The sequence below is a fragment of the Coregonus clupeaformis genome, chromosome 31 (genome assembly GCF_020615455.1).
Source record: "Coregonus clupeaformis isolate EN_2021a chromosome 31, ASM2061545v1, whole genome shotgun sequence".
Taxonomy (NCBI): Eukaryota; Metazoa; Chordata; class Actinopteri; order Salmoniformes; family Salmonidae; genus Coregonus; species Coregonus clupeaformis.
Genome location: NC_059222.1, coordinates 46281894 through 46301372, shown reverse-complemented (window position 1 = coordinate 46301372; position 19479 = coordinate 46281894). Strand labels below are relative to the sequence as shown.

General features: G+C 44.7%; 1 protein-coding gene across 1 annotated transcript in view; it reads right to left on the bottom strand.

The window, feature by feature from the left end:
- Nucleotides 1–19479, bottom strand: part of LOC123482378 (A disintegrin and metalloproteinase with thrombospondin motifs 14) — a 43651-nt gene that overhangs the window by 11420 nt on the left and 12752 nt on the right. The window lies entirely within an intron of this gene.

The following is a 19479-nucleotide window of genomic DNA, read 5'->3' as shown; positions in this document are numbered from 1 at the left end:
TACTATACCCCAGTATAATACCAGGATGTATACTATACCCCAGTATAATACCAGGATGTATACTATACCCCAGTATAATACCAGGATGTATACTATACCCCAGTATAATACCAGGATGTATACTATACCCCAGTATAATACCAGGATGTATACTATACCCCAGTATAACACCAGGATGTATACTATACCCCAGTATAATACCAGGATGTATACTATACCCCAGTATAATACCAGGATGTATACCATACCCCAGTATAATACCAGGATGTATACCATACCCCAGTATAATACCAGGATGTATACTATACCCCAGTATAATACCAGGATGTATACTATACCCCAGTATAATACCAGGATGTATACTATACCCCAGTATAATACCAGGATGTATACTATACCCCAGTATAATACCAGGATGTATACTATACCCCAGTATAATACCAGGATGTATACTATACCCCAGTATAATACCAGGATGTATACTATACCCCAGTATAATACCAGGATGTATACTATACCCCAGTATAATACCAGGATGTATACTATACCCCAGTATAATACCAGGATGTATACTATACCCCAGTATAATACCAGGATGTATACTATACCCCAGTATAATACCAGGATGTATACTATACCCCAGTATAATACCAGGATGTATACCATACCCCAGTATAATACCAGGATGTATACTATACCCCAGTATAATACCAGGATGTATACTATACCCCAGTATAATACCAGGATGTATACTATACCCCAGTATAATACCAGGATGTATACTATACCCCAGTATAATACCAGGATGTATACTATACCCCAGTATAATACCAGGATGTATACTATACCCCAGTATAATACCAGGATGTATACTATACCCCAGTATAATACCAGGATGTATACTATACCCCAGTATAATACCAGGATGTATACTATACCCCAGTATAATACCAGGATGTATACTATACCCCAGTATAATACCAGGATGTATACTTTACCCCAGTATAATACCAGGATGTATACTATACCCCAGTATAATACCAGGATGTATACTATACCCCAGTATAATACCAGGATGTATACTATACCCCAGTATAATACCAGGATGTATACTATACCCCAGTATAATACCAGGATGTATACTATACCCCAGTATAATACCAGGATGTATACTATACCCCAGTATAATACCAGGATGTATACCATACCCCAATATAGTATCTCTGGGAGTGGGAATCCACCTAAAGTACACCATGTGGACACATAGCTGAACATTGGTGGTAGAATGGCCTTACTGAAGAGCTCAGTGACTTTCAACGTGGCACCTTTCCACATTTCTGCCCTGCTAGTGCTGCCCTGGTCAACTGTAAGTGCGGTTGCAAAGCTCACTACCGAGTTCCAAACTGCCTCTGGAAGCAACATCAGCACAATAATTGTTCGTCAGGAGCTTCATGAAATGGGTTTCCATGGCCGAGCAGCCGCACACAAGCCTAAGATCACCATGCGCAATGCCAAGCGTCGGCTGGAGTGGTGTAAAGCTCGCGGCTATTGGACTCTGGAGCAGTGGAAACGCATTCTCTGGAGTGATGAATCACGCTTCACCATCTGGCAGTCCGACGGACAAATCTGGGTTTGGCGGATGCCAGGAGAATTCTACCTGCCCCAATGCATAGTGCCAACTGTAAAGTTTGGTGGAGGAGGAATAATGGTTTTCATGGTTCGGCCAGTGGAGGGAAATCTTAACGCTACAGCATACAATGACATTCTAGACGATTCTGTGCTTCCAACTTTGTGGCAACAGTTTGGAGAAGGCCCTTTCCTGTTTCAGCATGACAATGCCCCCGTGCACAAAGCGAGGTCCATACGGAAATGGTTTGTCGAGATCGGTGCGGAAGAACTTGAATGGCCTGCACAGAGCCCTGACCTCAACTCCATCGAATACCTTTGGGATGAATTGGAACACCGACTGTGAGCCAGGCCTAATCGCCCAACATCAGTGCCCAACCTCACTAATACTCTTGTGGCTGAATGGAAGCAAGTCCCCGTAGTAATGATCCAACATCTAGTGGAAAGCCTTCCCAGAAGAGTGGAGGCTGTTATAGCAGCAAAGGGGGGACCAACTCCATATTAATTCTCATGATTTGGGAATGAGATGTTTCGACGAGCAGGTGTCCACATACTTTTGCTCATGTAGTGTATGTTCCACTAACAATTATTTGAATTCGCCTTAAAAAGCTCTTGTCAAAATGATTTCCCTTCTCTTCCATATCCATCCTTGACTCTCCTCTTCTTTCAAGCTGTAATTGTAGTGGAGCTTATAATTATCAATTGGAAATTAGCCTACAGTGTATTGGGGAATCAATGGGGGGAAATTACGCAGGTCGAAATAATTGAGAGAATTATTTCAACGTTCAACAATGTTACTTTCAGAACTATTGAAAAAAAGCAAATGATATCCGGTCGTTCAGTCTAGCATCTCTATTCATACGGCTTTAGTTTGAACAATAATAGCTCACTGACAAAGACATGATCAGTCTATCATTTTAATTGTGTGTGTACTTGAGCAGTGAGAGACAGAATAACAACAAATAGATGCAGAATAATGTAATGTACAAAGGATACGAAATCTATTTGCATTTTCTAATGCTAAATATTTGGCCCTCTGCAAAACTTTATGACTTGGTAGTTTGTCAAAACCCTTGTTGGCAGATCCAGAGGTCAGATGTTTCTTATAGTGAGCCACCAGATTTGCACCTCTCAGGAGGATTTTGTCCCACTCCTCTTTGCAGATCATGATCAGTCCAATTTTTATTAAGGTTTTGAACAGTGAGAGACAGAATAACAAATGCTCCACAGATGTTCTATGGGATTAAGGTCTGGAGACTGGCTAGGCCACTCCAGGACCTTAATGTGCTTCTTCTTGAGCCACTCCTTTGTTGCCTTGGCCGTGTGATTTGGGTCATTGTCATGCTGGAATACCCATCCATAACCCATTTTCAATGCCCTGGCTGAGGGAAGGAGGTTCTCACCCAAGATTTGACGGTACATGGCCCTGTCCATCGTCCCTTTGATGCGGTAAAGTTGTCCTGTCCCCTTAGCAGAAAAACACCCCCAAAGCATAATGTTTCCCACCTCCATGTTTGACGGTGGGGATGGTGTTCTTGGGGTATAGGCAGCATTCCTCCTCCTCCAAACACGGCGAGTTCAGTTGATGCCAAAGAGCTCAATTTTGGTCTCATCTGACCACAACACTTTCACCCAGTTCTCCTCTGAATCATTCAGATGTTCATTGGCAAACTTCAGACGGGCCTGTATATGTGCTTTCTTGAGCAGGGGGGACCTTGCGGGCGCTGCAGGATTTCAGTCCTTCACGGCGTAGTGTGTTACCAATTGTTTTCTTGGTGACTATGGTCCCAGCTGCCTTGAGATCATTGACAAGATCCTCCCGTGTAGTTCTGGGCTGATTCCTCACCGTTCTCATGATCATTGCAACTCCACGAGGTGAGATCTTGCATGGAGCCCCAGGCCGAGGGAGATTGACAGTTCTTTTGTGTTTCTTCCATTTGCGAATTATCGCACCAACTGTTGTCACCTTCTCACCAAGCTGCTTGGCGATGGTCTTGTAGCCCATTCCAGCCTTGTGTAGGTCTACAATCTTGTCCCTGACATCCTTGGAGAGCTCTTTGGTCTTGGCCATGGTGGAGATTTTGGAATCTGATTGATTGATTGCTTCTGTGGACAGGTGTCTTTTATACAGGTAACAAGCTGAGATTAGGAGCACTCCCCTGTGCTCCTAATCTCAGCTCGTTACCTGTATAAAAGACACCTGGGAGCCAGAAATCTTTCTGATTGAGAGGGGGTCAAATACTTATTTCCCTCATTAAAATGCAAATCAATTTATCACATTTTTGACATGCGTTTTTCTGGATTTTTTTGTTTTTATTCTGTCTCTCACTGTTCAAATAAACCTACCATTAAAATTACAGACTGATCATTTCTTTGTGAGTGGGCAAACGTACAAAATCAGCAGGGGATCAAATACTTTTTTCCCTCACTGTATTAGTTTTGACTCCAGAGCCATGCCATCTGGCACAGTCATTTCTGCATGATTGTAGAGCACTCCTCTCCTCTCCTCCCTCCCTCCCCTTCCTCTCCTCTCTCTCCTCTCCCCCTCTCCTCTCCTCTCCTTCTCTTCTCTTTCTTTCTCCAGACTATAATTAACCATTTCAGTTCTCCAGTGGTTTGATGACGCAAGAGAGAAAATGTACATCCCATGACGGAGAGAAGTTAACATTTACTCTCACATTTATAAATGGGTGATGACATTTTGGTTTGGAAAATGTCATTAACAGTTCTGGATTCCTTTTGAAATGTGTGACACAGTAAACTTAGTTGGATGTGATGCTTCAGAGTCTTAGTGCTCATGTCCAACATTCTCTGGGGAACCCACACCCTTTCCTTTAGAAAATACAGTAGCCCATCATTATACTGGTAAAAAGGAAGAAAAAAAAACATCTGCATTTTGGCAGGGAGAGATATGTATTTCCAGATCCCAGACAAAATGCTACACAACTAAATATGCACAAGAAGTGAGAACAACTGTTTTGCAGCCAAATTTAACCTACACACACACAGCTAAATGTAACCTACACACACACACACACACACAGCTAAATGTAACCTACACACAAACACACACACCACACACACACAGCTAAATGTAACCCCTCTCATAAAGACTCCTAAGCATCTTCTCATACATAACTTCCTGTGAGGAAAAACAAACTCAAGTTGGACACGTCACAATAACACACTGGAGGAGGTGTGTAGCCTATGAGAGAGGACTGAGGGATCCATCACTTTAAAAACCAGGAAATGCCAGGCAGTGAAATGTATGAATACTTCCTCTGTGGTCTTTTCTTTTACCAGCCAGCTGGCCGGTGGGCGGAAACTGAACCGGGGCTGTCTGGGGAGGACGTCTAGCTCCACCACTCTACACCGCTCTGGACCGCTACAGCAGCCAACCATCTGGGAGGCTGGGAGAGGAGGCGCAGATGGGGGGGACAGCCTGGCCTACAGAGTCTAATGGAACTCACCTGGTGGAGCTTCCAAACAACCACAACCACTGATCTTTTCACTGCTTAATTCATCAGGTGGTCCTGTCATTGTGGCTCAGTTGGTAAGAGAAGAGTGTGGCGCTGTCAACATATAGTAGGCCTAGCCTATAGAAAGCTGATGGGATCCTCCTCTTTTTAACAGAGGCCATCGCTCTGTTTTTCTCACGCAATTGCATAGCCTATAGAAATGTTGCGCAATGTGAGCTCATGTTGCCGGGGCGGCAGGTAGCTTAGTGGTTAGGAGCGTTGTGCCAGTGACCGAAAGGTCGCTGGTTCGAATCCCCGAGCCGACTAGGTGAAAAATCTGTCGATGTGCCCTTGAGCAACGCACTTAACCCTAATTGCTCATGTAAGTCGCTCTGGATAAGAGCATCTGCTAAATGACCTAAAATGTAAATGTAACATCAAGGTTGTGGGTTCAATTCCCGCAGGGATCACCACACACTGAAAAAGTTATACACTCAGTGTACAGTAAGTTTCTTTGGATAAAAAGTGTAATAAAGTGCTCTCACTCTATATATGTATTCATACTATGTCTCTCCCATTCTATGGAATGCCCTCATATGACATGTCTGCTAAAATGTTTCATCTGGTTCTTCAATGATAGACAGAACGGACAAGGTTAACTTTGATTTCGTACCAAACAAAATCCACCTTATTACATGGAATGTCCACGAGCTCCATGATGTGGGAAAAAAACATAAAGGTTCTTGAACACTTAAAGAGATTGTCAGCAGATGTGGTTTTCCTGCAAGAGTTACATAAAAATAAAAATAAAGAGAAATGTAATATTTAAAGAGGAGCTGGTTTGAAGAGACTATGCTGCCACCTAGTGTAGTAACAGCAGAGGTGTAGGTATCCTGATAAATAAGAATACACCCTTTTCCCTTAGATCCCAGCACATGGACCCAGAAGGCCGTTTTCTAATGTTGAATTGTACCTTACATGGTGAAAAATACACATTGATTTCATTGTATATCCCACCAGGGGCAAATCTGGTGTTTTTGGAAAGAATTCAAGCGATATTAGATAATAGAAAATACTACTCAATTTTTCTCAAAGTAAGAAAAGCAATTCAAGAATTGACTACATTTTTATTTCCAAAAATGCTCTCAACAATTTGCTGGGTTAGAAAATCTGTGACATAGTGATATCGGATCATTCTCCGGTATTATGCTGAATTACACCAACAGAAAATACACTTACTGACAGAATATGGAGAATGAACAGAGTGCATCTTCAAGACCCGATATGTATTGAATACGTAAATGAAAAAATAAAAACATTTACCATTACAAATGTAGACATAGAGGGCAGAGAAAAGCTGACCCCCGATATAATTTGGGATGCTTCTAAGGCGTGCATTAGGGGAATGATAACCTCATACTCGGCAAAAGTTAAATCTGAGTTCGAAATTAAAATTAAATAAAAATAAATCACTATTTTAGAAAGAGCCCATAAAAAATATTTACAAGGTAAAAAATGAAATTACATTTCTGAACTTAAGCAGAAATATGATCTTTTACTTTTGAAGAGAGCCAAAAACTACAGGTTGAACTCAAATAAAGCATACTACTACTGGCAAACAAACCTGGTAAACATCTCGCAGCCCTCACAAAACAAATACACGGCAAACCAGTTATAATTCTTTGAAGATAAAGACACAAATGTGTTCATTAGAAACAAGAACGCAAAATTATTGACCATTTTAAAAGCTTCTATGACAATCGATATAAAATCAGAATTAAACAACAGTGGGACCGTCTGCCCATTCACCCTCCAATCCAACGCTCAAGTACTTGAAAGTGACTGACGCATTTCGTTTAATCATGTACAGTTGTGAACAGACACAGACTAATCTGCCCAGACGTACTGTAGTTGGACACGTGAAGAATTCAATGTCACATGATAGTAGGAATGGACTCTGTCCCTGTCTGTAATCTGTCCCTGTCGACTTGGATGAGGTAACCCACCACCATCCTAACACACCCCATCAGTTAGTTGATGTGATCCCAGACCGGATCCTAAATGGAACACTATTCCCTATTTTTAGTGCACTACTTTTGAACAGTGCCCATAAGGGGGAATAGGGCGCTGTTTGGGACGCATGCGCTCTCCGGCGCTGCTGTTGCTAGCTGGCTCACTCTGTATTTAACCCGATGGTAACAGAAATAGCTTGGTCTTCTCTTCCCAGTTCCCAGTCAGCGCAGTCATCCATCCCAGCAGCACTCTGTGTCTCACTAACACATGTCATTCCATCACACGTCATTGGTGTTAATTACCCAACACATGAGAAACAGCACCCGTGTTATCCATCATTCATCGGCACCTAGAACAATAGTGGGCTAGAGCTATCCTGGTACATCTGTAGGACACAGCTGTCGTGGTGTTAATACTGTTCCTCCCTCTCTCTCACCGTTCACCACCGCCATCTGCATCCATTACACTGACAACAGTTGTGTCCCAAATGGCACCCTGTTTCTTATATAGTGCACTAACTTATAACTCAAGAGACAGATGTGTCCTGGTCAAATGTAGTGCACTATAAAAAGGAAATACGGTGCCATTTGGGATGAATCCACAATTCTCATTTTCCTCCCTAAACAACCACCACTGTGAGTCTGAGTCTGGTCAGTTTCCATTCACTGTGAGCCTCGGCCATATAGGCCTAAACCCTCTGGATGGGCTCCATTGTAAACTGTGCATCTACGAAGGCTACAGTGAGGGAAAAAAAGTATTTGATCCCCTGCTGATTTTGTACGTTTGCCCACTGACAAAGAAATGATCAGTCTATAATTTGAATGGTAGGTTTATTTGAACATTGAGAGACAGAATAACAACAACAAAAATCCAGAAAAACGCATGTCAAAAATGTGATAAATTGATTTGCATTTTAATGAGGGAAATAAGTATTTGAAACCCTCTCAATCAGAAAGATTTCTGGCTCCCAGGTGTCTTTTATACAGGTAACGAGCTGAGATTAGGAGCACACTCTTAAAGGGAGTGCTCCTAATCTCAGCTTGTTACCTGTATAAAAGACACCTGTCCATAGAAGCAATCAATCAATCAGATTCCAAACTCTCCACCATGGCCAAGACCAAAGAGCTCTCCAAGGATGTCAGGGACAAGACTATAGACCTACACAAGGCTGGAATGGGCTACAAGACCATCGTCAAGCAGCTTGGTGAGAAGGTGACAACAGTTGGTGCGATTATTCGCAAATGGAAGAAACACAAAAGACCTGTCAATCTCCCTCGGCCGGGGGCTCCATGCAAGATCTCACCTCGTGGAGTTGCAATGATCATGAGAATGGTGAGGAATCAGCCCAGAACTACACGGGAGGATCTTGTCAATGATCCCAAGGCAGCTGGGACCATAGTCACCAAGAAAACAATTGGTAACACACTACGCCGTGAAGGACTGAAATCCTGCAGCGCCCGCAAGGTCCCCCTGCTCAAGAAAGCACATATACAGGGCCATCTGAAGTTTGCCAATGAACATCTGAATGATTCAGAGGAGAACTGGGTGAAAGTGTTGTGGTCAGATGAGACCAAAATCGAGCTCTTTGGCATCAACTCAACTCGCCGTGTTTGGAGGAGGAGGAATGCTGCCAAGAACACCATCCCCACCGTCAAACATGGAGGTGGAAACATTATGCTTTGGGGGTGTTTTTCTGCTAAGGGGACAGGACAACTTCACCACATCAAAGGGACGATTGACGGGGCCATGTACCGTCCAATCTTGGGTGAGAACCTCCTTCCCTCAGCCAGGGCATTGAAAATGGGTTGTGGATGGGTATTCCAGCATGACAATGACCCAAAACACACGGCCAAGGCAACAAAGGAGTGGCTCAAGAAGAAGCACATTAAGGTCCTGGAGTGGCCTAGCCAGTCTCTAGACCTTAATCCCATAGAAAATCTGTGGAGGGAGCTGAAGGTTCGAGTTGCCAAACATCAGCCTCGAAACCTTAATGACTTGGAGAAGATCTGCAAAGAGGAGTGGAACAAAATCCCTCCTGAGATGTGTGCAAACCTGGTGGCAAACTACAAGAAACGTCTGACCTCTGTGATTGCCAACAAGGGTTTTGCCACCAAGTACTAAGTCATGTTTTGCAGAGGGGTCAAATACTTATTTCCCTCATTAAAATGCAAATCAATTTATAACATTTTTGACATGCGTTTTTCTGGATGTTTTGTTGTTATTCTGTCTCTCACTGTTCAAATAAACCTACCATTAAAATTATAGACTGATCATGTCTTTGTCAGTGGGCAAACGTACAAAATCAGCAGGGGATCAAATACTTTTTTCCCTCACTGTATGTGGCAGGGAGGCAAGACATTAAGAACAAATATATCCAGAGGAAATCCATCAATATAAATACATGGGAATGTTGATACTGTAGCTGAGAAACTGTATGCTGCTGTACAGGGCTCTGGTTCTTACTGTCATGTGCTGGATGCCTGGGATAAACAGAGAGATAAACAGGGAGATAAACAGGGAGATAAACAGGGAGATAAACAGAGGGATGAACAGGGAGATGAACAGAGAGATGAACAGAGAGATGAACAGAGGGATAAACAGAGGGATGAACAGGGAGATGAACAGAGGGATAAACAGAGAGATGAACAGAGAGATGAACAGAGAGATGAACAGAGGGATAAACAGAGAGATGAACAGAGAGATGCACAGAGAGATGAACAGAGAGATGAACAGAGAGATGAACAGGGAGATGAACAGAGGGATGAACAGAGAGATGAACAGAGGGATGAACAGAGGGATGAACAGAGAGATGAACAGAGAGATGAACAGAGGGATGAACAGAGGGATGAACAGAGAGATGAACAGAGAGATGAACAGAGAGATGAACAGAGAGATGAACAGAGAGATGAACAGAGAGATGAACAGAGAGATGAACAGAGAGATGAACAATCTTGCCCCTCTGGGCACATGGCAGGGTACCAAGATAACGTAACCGTTACTGGGGGATGTCATGCCCTCTTTGAGAGAGGACTGACTTTATGTAGGGGAGTGGGGGCGTGAAAGAGGAGGGAGAGGACTGACTCTATGGGGAGTTAGGAGCTGTTCCTTCTTTGAGAGAGGAGAGAGGACTGACTCTATGGGGAGTTGGGAGCTGTTCCCTCAGAGAGGACTGACTCTATGGGGAGTTGGGAGCTGTTCCCCCTTTGAGAGAGGAGAGAGGACTGACTCTATGGGGAGTTGGGAGCTGTTCCCTCTCTGAGAGAGGAGAGAGGACTGACTCTATGGGGGAGTTGGGAGCTGTTCCCTCTGAGAAGAGAGAGGACTGACTCTATGGGGGAGTTGGGAGCTGTTCCCCCCTTTGAGAGAGGAGAGAGGACTGACTCTATGGGGAGTTGGGAGCTGTTCCCTCTCTGAGAGAGGAGAGAGGACTGACTCTATGGGGAGTTGGGAGCTGTTCCCCCTTTGAGAGAGGAGAGAGGACTGAATCTATGGGGAGTTGGGAGCTGTTCCCTCTCTGAGAGAGGAGAGAGGACTGACTCTATGGGGAGTTGGGAGCTGTTCCCTCAGAGAGGAGAGAGGACTGACTCTATGGGGAGTTGGGAGCTGTTCCCTCTTTGAGAGAGGAGAGAGGACTGACTCTATGGGGAGTTGGGAGCTGTTCCCTCTTGAGAGAGGAGAGAGGACTGACTCTATGGGGAGTTGGGAGCTGTTCCCTCTCAGAGAGGAGAGAGGACTGACTCTATGGGGAGTTGGGAGCTGTTCCCTCTGAGAGAGGAGAGAGGACTGACTCTATGGGGAGTTGGGAGCTGTTCCCCCTTTGAGAGAGGAGAGAGGACTGACTCTATGGGGAGTTGGGAGCTGTTCCCTCAAGAGAGAGGACTGACTCTATGGGGAGTTGGGAGCTGTTCCCTCAGAGAGAGGAGAGAGGACTGACTCTATGGGGAGTTGGGAGCTGTTCCCCCTTTGAGAGAGGAGAGAGGACTGACTCTATGGGGAGTTGGGAGCTGTTCCCTCTGAGAGAGGAGAGAGGACTGACTCTATGGGGAGTTGGGAGCTGTTCCCTCGAGAGGAGAGACTGACTCTATGGGGAGTTGGGAGCTGTTCCCTCAGAGAGGAGAGAGGACTGACTCTATGGGGGAGTTGGGAGCTGTTCCCTCTGAGAGAGGAGAGAGGACTGACTCTATGGGGGAGTTGGGAGCTGTTCCCTCTTTGAGAGAGAAGAGAGGACTGACTCTATGGGGAGTTGGGAGCTGTTCCCTCTCTGAGAGAGGAGAGAGGACTGACTCTATGGGGAGTTGGGAGCTGTTCCCTCTTTGAGAGAGGAGAGAGGACTGACTCTATGGGGAGTTGGGAGCTGTTCCCTCTTTGAGAGAGGAGAGAGGACTGACTCTATGGGGAGTTGGGAGCTGTTCCCTCAGAGAGGAGAGAGGACTGACTCTATGGGGAGTTGGGAGCTGTTCCCTCTTTGAGAGAGGAGAGAGGACTGACTCTATGGGGAGTTGGGAGCTGTTCCCTCTCTGAGAGAGGAGAGAGGACTGACTCTATGGGGAGTTGGGAGCTGTTCCCTCAGAGAGGACAGAGGACTGACTCTATGGGGGAGTTGGGAGCTGTTCCCTCTTTGAGAGAGGAGAGAGGACTGACTCTATGGGGAGTTGGGAGCTGTTCCCTCTCTGAGAGAGGAGAGAGGACTGACTCTATGGGGAGTTGGGAGCTGTTCCCTCAGAGAGAGGAGAGAGGACTGACTCTATGGGGAGTTGGGAGCTGTTCCCTCTCTGAGAGAGGAGAGAGGACTGACTCTATGGGGAGTTGGGAGCTGTTCCCTCTTTGAGAGAGGAGAGAGGACTGACTCTATGGGGAGTTGGGAGCTGTTCCCTCTCTGAGAGAGGAGAGAGGACTGACTCTATGGGGAGTTGGGAGCTGTTCCCTCTTTGAGAGAGGAGAGAGGACTGACTCTATGGGGAGTTGGGAGCTGTTCCCTCTCTGAGAGAGGAGAGAGGACTGACTCTATGGGGAGTTGGGAGCTGTTCCCTCTTTGAGAGAGGAGAGAGGACTGACTCTATGGGGAGTTGGGAGCTGTTCCCTCTTTGAGAGAGGAGAGAGGACTGACTCTATGGGGAGTTGGGAGCTGTTCCCTCTTTGAGAGGAGAGAGGACTGACTCTATGGGGAGTTGGGAGCTGTTCCCTCAGAGAGAGGAGAGAGGACTGACTCTATGGGGAGTTGGGAGCTGTTCCCTCTTTGAGAGAGGAGAGAGGACTGACTCTATGGGGAGTTGGGAGCTGTTCCCTCAGAGAGAGGAGAGAGGACTGACTCTATGGGGAGTTGGGAGCTGTTCCCTCAGAGAGGACTGACTCTATGGGGAGTTGGGAGCTGTTCCCTCAGAGAGGAGAGAGGACTGACTCTATGGGGAGTTGGGAGCTGTTCCCTCTGAGAGAGGAGAGAGGACTGACTCTATGGGGGAGTTGGGAGCTGTTCCCTCTTTGAGAGAGGAGAGAGGACTGACTCTATGGGGAGTTGGGAGCTGTTCCCTCTCTGAGAGAGGAGAGAGGACTGACTCTATGGGGAGTTGGGAGCTGTTCCCTCTTTGAGAGAAGAGAGGACTGACTCTATGGGGAGTTGGGAGCTGTTCCCTCTTTGAGAGAGGAGAGAGGACTGACTCTATGGGGAGTTGGGAGCTGTTCCCTCAGAGAGGAGAGAGGACTGACTCTATGGGGAGTTGGGAGCTGTTCCCTCTTTGAGAGAGGAGAGAGGACTGACTCTATGGGGAGTTGGGAGCTGTTCCCTCTCTGAGAGAGGAGAGAGGACTGACTCTATGGGGAGTTGGGAGCTGTTCCCTCTTTGAGAGAGGACAGAGGACTGACTCTATGGGGAGTTGGGAGCTGTTCCCTCTTTGAGAGAGGAGAGAGGACTGACTCTATGGGGAGTTGGGAGCTGTTCCCTCGAGAGAGGAGAGAGGACTGACTCTATGGGGAGTTGGGAGCTGTTCCCTCTTTGAGAGAGAGAGAGGACTGACTCTATGGGGAGTTGGGAGCTGTTCCCTCTCTGAGAGAGGAGAGAGGACTGACTCTATGGGGAGTTGGGAGCTGTTCCCTCTTTGAGAGAGGAGAGAGGACTGACTCTATGGGGAGTTGGGAGCTGTTCCCTCTTTGAGAGAGGAGAGAGGACTGACTCTATGGGGAGTTGGGAGCTGTTCCCTCTCTGAGAGAGGAGAGAGGACTGACTCTATGGGGAGTTGGGAGCTGTTCCCTCTTTGAGAGAGGAGAGAGGACTGACTCTATGGGGAGTTGGGAGCTGTTCCCTCTTTGAGAGAGGAGAGAGGACTGACTCTATGGAGAGTTGGGAGCTGTTCCCTCTTTGAGAGAGGAGAGAGGACTGACTCTATGGGGAGTTGGGAGCTGTTCCCTCTTTGAGAGAGGAGAGAGGACTGACGTTCAGATGGTCTGAATGTCTACTGCTGCTGACCTTAGAGTCTGTCTACAGAGGCATAAAACAGTATTGCAGGATATCTTCTCTTGTCTGCATTCAGAATAACTACTTTAGCAATGGGAAAAATGACTAACGCTTAACTGTTAACTTGTTTTCCTTCACAATATTTACACATGTTTGGGACGGGGGGGATTGGAGAGCAAGTGTTTAAATTGTGCAGTATTTAGCAATAATAAATACAAGTCTTGAATGCACTTATTGTAATTCGCTCCGTACAAGCAAGTCTGCTAAATGACTAAATGAAGATCAGAGTTTCTCCTCCTGAAGTCTGAGCCTGCAGCAAGACATCCTTCCCTCTGAAGCCCTTGTAGCACTAGGGCTGCTTTGATAACACCCCGTCATGAAATAAATGATTTACTGGACCAACTGAACAAGATTAACCACAATAAGTTAACCCATTGGCTCACGTCAGATGGCGTCCCTCCTCCGCGACGCTCGTCCCTCAACCCATCTCCCTTGTAGGACGTGGAACTCATATTCAAATTTGAATATTGAGCATCTGCCATTCAAAAAATGTAAACATAGTTCCCAAAAAAAATTTGACCACTGCACTCTCGTATGACTCTCCATGAAATAGGCAGAATAACTAGCTAAATTATTACAAACGTTGTGACAGTGATTTAATACTTTGCAATTGTGAGAAAATAAAATAAACGGTGGCTACTAGTGAATTATTGACTACTTTTAGTCAATTACAAAACTACATTTAATAAAAGTACAATGTCTAATGATTACTTTTCAACATTGCCTGCTCCCGAGCGTTCTCACTACTTAGATTAACGTAATCTTGTAGGGCTTCCCTCATGCCCCTTTTCATGAAGGTGCTAGCAGCCACAAATTCTGTGCAAGGACGCGTCAAGGACGTTGCCCCGCCAGTCCAGGGACTTGATCAGCTGTGTAGCTAACTGTTGTTTTAATGTCGTTAATATTGGACAACTTATGCTAGCTTTCGTGCCTATAGTCAAACTTCAGAAATACTGCTCATTGAAGCACAATAATCCTTAGCTAGATGTAAAATGGGGCGACTAAGACATTCCTCACCAAAAAATGACATTAGCTTAGATTAATTCAGACAGTTTTGAGGCAGAAATGGAGTTCAGCAGACGATGTCACCAAGGTAATATTTTTGAACGTTAGACATCACATTGTAACCAGACTACTTTTTATCTATAGTCCCAGTCGGTATTAAAGTGGAACTGAAACTGTTTTAACTGCTTTGCAGATATGAAACAAACAGACATAATATCAGTCAAAAACATCACATTCCCAGTTTATGCTTCAAAACCAACTTCATAAGAGGTTTTAAAAATAGGCTCTATTTGACAAAAAATTACAGGCATTGTTGGCAGAATAGATGGATGCAGTTCAATGCATGATTCATATAATTCCCCAATACATTTCTTGATAGCGCAAAAAAATGGACTATCAGGTTGTAAATCACAGCTGGCCTGGTACATTGTTTGCTGCCTCCACCCATTCGAGTTTCAGTTTCAATGACTTAATATTCTGAACAAAAACGGACGACTGTAACTAAGGCTGGGAATGTCAATACAATCAGACTAGCAAGGGCAACGATCGCAAGTCAGTCATAACGTGGCTAATAGGCTAGCGTGTCAAACACAAGGCCTGGTGGGCCGAATAGGACACACAAGCCAGTATAAATGAGTCAACAGTTGAGTCATTTACTTTATGAAATTACAGCCTGATGCGCTAGCATCGGAGAATTCAATTTCAATTTGCATTGCTTTCGTGTGTCCCGTTTACAGCGCGCAGCGGAGGGAACGTGTACAGACACTTGCCACAGTCCTAGCTAGGCTACTAAAATGTTACAGTCTGGCTTCGGTTTTTAAAGCTTGACAATAAATAACCAAAATTACAAAACCTGCCACAAGGCTACTATTCCCCATCTTTATCAGTGCAAATTTGACGGCTAACTAGCTGAAAACATTTGAGAGGGTTTATCTAATGTTCCCTCGTTAGATTTTGGTCCTCTGTAGCTCAGCTGGTAGAGCGCGGCGCTTGTAACGCCAAGGTAGTGGGTTCGATCCCCGGGACCACCCATACACAAAAAATGTATGCACGCTTGACTGTAAGTCGCTTTGGATAAAAGCGTCTGCTAAATGGCTTATTATATTATTATTTTAGCTCATCTCGCTCTGGCTAGCATTATAGTTGATCTTGTTATTGTTGATGTGTATAACTGAGGGAGAGAGAGCTTACCTTTTCATGGTTGTTTGATCAATAGACTGTAAAGTTCCCAAATGTAAGAGGACTCCCATGGTGTTTACATATTTACAGAATACCATTCAGGTGTACTTTGTGGCTTTTGGTGAATGAGTTGTAATGATCTAAAGTCGAGCTGTTGCTACTGCCTGTAAACACACAGTCCAGTTGAAAGTGAATGATGTCAGGCCTGTGTGGCAAATAGCATATTTGCATATAGGCCTACTGTAGCTCTGATTGGCTATGGCGCACTGGTCTGCGTAGACTCCGGTCCTGGACAAGACATATGTTTTTATTATGTTTTATTTACTGCAGTGTCTATTAATTGTCCAAACGGACGGCCGCTTTCTCACTCTATATTGCTATAGAATTTTCACAAATGCCTTACTATACATAATTCCCAAACATTCTATGAGTTTATGAAAACGTGAAAATGACCACATCTAAGTCCTCGCTTGTCAGAAAATGTTTTTTTTAAAAGGTGGTATATTTTTCTTGGGTGTTTATGCACAGATTTTAATACGATTTCATGTTGCTAAAATGCTGTCCACTTTAAAGTTCCACTTTAAAGATAGAACGTCACGGCCGGGCCCGCCTGTGGGCAAAACTAACTAGGTTACCCCACTGGCTCACAGCAAAAACTTTTGACTTGTTTTAGTCAATTACAAAACTACATTTAATAAAAGTACAACGTCTAATGATTACTTTTCAACATTGCCTGCTCCCGAGCGTTCTCACTACTTAGATTAACGTAATATTGTAGGGCTTCCCTCATGCCCCTTTTCACGACGGTGCTAGCAGCCACGTGAGTGAGTGCTTGCTAGCTAGCTAGCTACCAATCGGAACATTAAGCTAGCCAGGACCAACAACTCAAATAAACGGACTATACAGCTACAAGTAGTGAGTGGCGTTACAAACGGACTACACTAAACAAGTTCATTGTCTTACCTGTGATTAAATGTTTTCACACACACGGAGCTACAGAGCTCTATATACAGTGGGGGAAAAAAGTATTTAGTCAGCCACCAATTGTGCAAGTTCTCCCACTTAAAAAGATGAGAGAGGCCTGTAATTTTCATCATAGGTACACGTCAACTGTGACAGACAAAATTAGAAAAAAAATCCAGAAAATCACATTGTAGGATGTTTAATGAATTTATTTGCAAATTATGGTGGAAAATAAGTATTTGGTCAATAACAAAAGTTTCTCAATACTTTGTTATATACCCTTTGTTGGCAATGACACAGGTCAAACGTTTTCTGTAAGTCTTCACAAGGTTTTCACACACTGTTGCTGGTATTTTGGCCCATTCCTCCATGCAGATCTCCTCTAGAGCAGTGATGTTTTGCGGCTGTCGCTGGGCAACACAGACTTTCAACTCCCTCCAAAGATTTTCTATGGGGTTGAGATCTGGAGACTGGCTAGGCCACTAAAGGACCTTGAAATGCTTCTTACGAAGCCACTCCTTCGTTGTGTTTGGGATCATTGTCATGCTGAAAGACCCAGCCACGTTTCATCTTCAATGCCCTTGCTGATGGAAGGAGGTTTTCACTCAAAATCTCACGATACATGGCCCCATTCATTCTTTCCTTTACACGGATCAGTCGTCCTGGTCCCTTTGCAGAAAAACAGCCCCAAAGCATGATGTTTCCACCCCCATGCTTCACAGTATGTATGGTGTTCTTTGGATGCAACTCAGCATTCTTTGTCCTCCAAACACGACGAGTTGAGTTTTTACCAAAAAAGTTCTATTTTGGTTTCATCTGACCATATGACATTCTCCCAATCCTCTTCTGGATCATCCAAATGCACTCTAGCAAACTTCAGACGGGCCTGGACATTTACTGGCTTAAGCAGGGGGACACGTCTTGCACTGCAGGATTTGAGTCCCTGGCGGCGTAGTGTGTTACTGATGGTAGGCTTTGTTACTTTGGTCCCAGCTCTCTGCAGGTCATTCACTAGGTCCCCCGTGTGGTTCTGGGATTTTTGCTCACCGTTCTTGTGATCATTTTGACCCCACGGGTGAGATCTTGCGTGGAGCCCCAGATCGAGGGAGATTATCAGTGGTCTTGTATGTCTTCCATTTCCTAATAATTGCTCCCACAGTTGATTTCTTCAAACCAAGCTGCTTACCTATTGCAGATTCAGTCTTCCCAGCCTGGTGCATGTCTACAATTTTGTTTCTGGTGTCCTTTGACAGCTCTTTGGTCTTGGCCATAGTGGTGTTTGGAGTGTGACTGTTTGAGGTTGTGGACAGGTGTCTTTTATACTGATAACAAGTTCAAACAGGTGCCATTAATACAGGTAACGAGTGGAGGACGGAGGAGCCTCTTAAAGAAGAAGTTACAGGTCTGTGAGAGCCAGAAATCTTGCTTGTTTGAAGGTGACCAAATACTTATTTTCCACTATAATTTGCAAATAAATTCATAAAAAATCCTACAATGTGATTTTCTGGAGAAAAAAAATCTCAATTTGTCTGTCATAGTTGACGTGTACCTATGATGAAAATTACAGGCCTCTCTCATCTTTTTAAGTGGGAGAACTTGCACAATTGGTGGCTGACTAAATACTTTTTTTTCCCCACTGTATATGTAGCCTACTTGGACACCGGTTCCCCACAATTTTCCACTCTCCAAAAAGCCTGAAGCCACAGGGCTCTTCTAGCAGGCTCTATTTCCCTACGTGGGAGCATTGCGAACCGTAGGTCGGGAATGTTTACATTGTACATTGAACAACACAGCAGATTTTCGGCATGTTTTGTTATTTCTGTATAACTAAAAATCAACGACAATGTTGGCTCGTTTACCCTGGGGGTCAATGGGAAAGAATGTTTGTTGTCCCCAATTTGTGGGAATGGTCGAGGGGAATTCCTTATTATTACGTGAATATCGACTCGGAGTATCCCATTATCCTTTGCGAGATATGAGACAGATCAGTGCAGGCGGAATCCAACGCGCTATCTGATGTAATACAATGTCAGTCAACCATTATCAGTCATTCTGAAATGTAGTATTTGCTGTGCGTATATCTAACATATTTTTGAATAATGTATTTCTGTTGTGTTATGAGCAGCAGTACTGTGAAGGGAAGGCACCAAAGACTTTAACGGGTACTCAGACGTACAGCCATACTGTAACAGAGATGTGTGTATATATGTGTGTGTGTGTGTGTGTGTGTGTGTGTGTGTGTGCGTGCGAGACACATGCATACAACCGTAGTGTACGAGAGATGGAATGACCCACATCTGATGTTGCTGCACCTAAACAGGCTCCTTCTCTTTCTCTCTCTCTCTCTCTCTCTGTCTCTCTCCCTCTCAGTCATTATATCCTCCTCTATGGCTTCACACATCCCACCGCACATCTGAGACTAAACCATTTGTCTCTCTCTCTCTCTCTCTCTCTCTCTCTCTCTCTCTCTCTCTCTCTCTCTCTCTCAAAAGCGCCCGGCCGGCAGGCGTGTACAGACATGCCTGATGTGTGTATGTTGGCTGTGGCTTAATGAAACACATGGACTGTGTTCTCTCCTCCTGACTGTGTCAAGATCACTTCCTTTCACGAGATGATACCTCATTTTCACATGTTCCGCTGCCATGCCAAACTCATAGCTTTTGGTCACACAAGGGACTATTCACTCATTCTGTGAGAGAGCCAGAGCCAGAGCCAGAGCCAGGGAGG